This window comes from Aplysia californica, unplaced genomic scaffold, assembly GCF_000002075.1.
Source record: "Aplysia californica isolate F4 #8 unplaced genomic scaffold, AplCal3.0 scaffold00077, whole genome shotgun sequence".
NCBI classification, from domain to species: Eukaryota; Metazoa; Mollusca; class Gastropoda; order Aplysiida; family Aplysiidae; genus Aplysia; species Aplysia californica.
Window position 1 is genome coordinate 421,584 of NW_004797347.1, and position 1,626 is coordinate 423,209.

Below are 1,626 nucleotides of genomic sequence, written 5' to 3' on the forward strand. Positions count from 1 at the left end.
GGGGGGGGGGGGCACTGCGGAATTTATTTTACAAGCTATACTCTGCCACAGCGTGATTTGGTTCTCTCACATCGAAGGGGAAAACGTTCACTTTGCTCGGACTTTGTGTGTGTGCAATTTTAGATACCATTGGTCTTTTTTTCACAGTAAGAACAAATCATTTTCACACTCCTTGAGCGTGAGATCAGTTTTCAGTTTTGATCTTTGTATTTAATTGAAGGAAGTTACATTTCTTTTATCTTGTTCGGTTAGATTTGTGTTCTTGATTTCTTTACTCTTGACATCCCGAGATAAGAGATGAAGTTCTTCGAGATCCTACACAGTGAAATTGCTCGACTCGGTTCGAAGAAGAGTGTTGTTAGAAATTATTTCTGTTATTAGCAGAGACAACTTAATTTTCTAACCCACAGCGGAAACGTACTGTTGAATTTCTTTCCATTATAATTGAAGGAGACCTTGGCATTATCAGGAAAGGCATGCAGTGAGAAAGGAAGAAATATTTGCATGTTTTCAAGCATCGTTCCATAATAAGCTGAGAGCTGTGAGATTTCTTAAGTATTCTGTCTCTTGGACACTTGGGCGGAAACGAAGAAAATTTGAAGATTTTTTCACCCCTCTTGATATGAAGAAAGTGTTATCAGTGAGGATAACCTTCATAATCCTGTCACGTGCTTGGAAGCCTGTTGATTATGCACAAACACCAGAGTAAAATATAAATTTGAAGTGTCCCCTCGATAAGCACACGCTCCTCCTTACCCGTCAATTTGCATGAAGTTCCCACAAGAGGGTGTTGAAGATGGGTACCTGTTACTTGAAGTAGACAACCCTCGGACTCTTTCAAAGACTGTATACACTAGACACTCAAGGTGCACTTAGGGCGACCCTCGCGCTTATACTTATGAGCAAGCGAGAAGCACTCACCCGGATCACAAGGAAGAAGAGTCACAGCGCACAGGGAGAGAAAAAAAGTCGTCAGTGGGAAAGGGTGAGACACAAGCCTTGTCTAATATGCGTGTGAAGTCCGCGCGTCGTTTGGCTCATCGCAGCTCATCCAAAGTTTGTCAGATGGTCATGATAGGGACGCCCACTCGGCCACAGACACACATGCTCACACTTAACTTTCTGTATGCACCTTCCCGGTGGCGCTCACTCTCTCTCTCCCTCTCTCACAGTTCCCTGCCCCCTTCTTCTTCTTTTGCGGACACGTGAAGCCGCTTGCTGCAAGGGAAATGAGTTCCTCTTAGACTAGTTCAAACACTGTTTGGGGCTTGTCAACAACTTTTTCACTACGGTTTACAAGTCTCACTTAAGACTCTTTTTGATATCAAGAGCTGGCCGGGCGAGGTTGAGGCTTTGTTGTCACACAGGGGCTGGCTCTCCGCTTCTGGGGCGAGGCCACGTCGTTAAACAGACGCTCTGACAGGCCGGCCTGGGATCCGGCCCCACACCTCCGCCAATAGGAGCACAGCGGGGGAACGGAAGTGGGCAGGGTTTTCTCAAGCACAGGGGGAACGGAGAACTCTGCGGTTTGAGGCGAAAATCTCCTCTTCAGCTCTACGAGGGGGGGAGGGGCGCGAGGGAGGATGCACGTGGACGCGCGTACAGTGAGTCTATCAACACTGAGGT

The 1,626-nt window shown here is 46.9% G+C and overlaps 1 protein-coding gene across 5 annotated transcripts in view; it reads right to left on the reverse strand.

Annotated features, from left to right (window-relative positions):
- LOC101847808 (homeobox protein Nkx-2.3) overlaps positions 1 to 1,336 on the reverse strand; it is a 42,005-nt gene extending 40,669 nt beyond the window's left edge. The window contains exon 1 of one of the 5 annotated variants that reach the window (XM_035968705.1): positions 1,113 to 1,336. The gene's annotated coding sequence lies outside the window, so the exon portion shown is untranslated. The other 4 variants (XM_005094183.3, XM_005094187.3, XM_005094186.3 and 1 more) reach the window with 4 other exon arrangements.
- Positions 1,337 to 1,626: the final 290 nt, after the last annotated feature.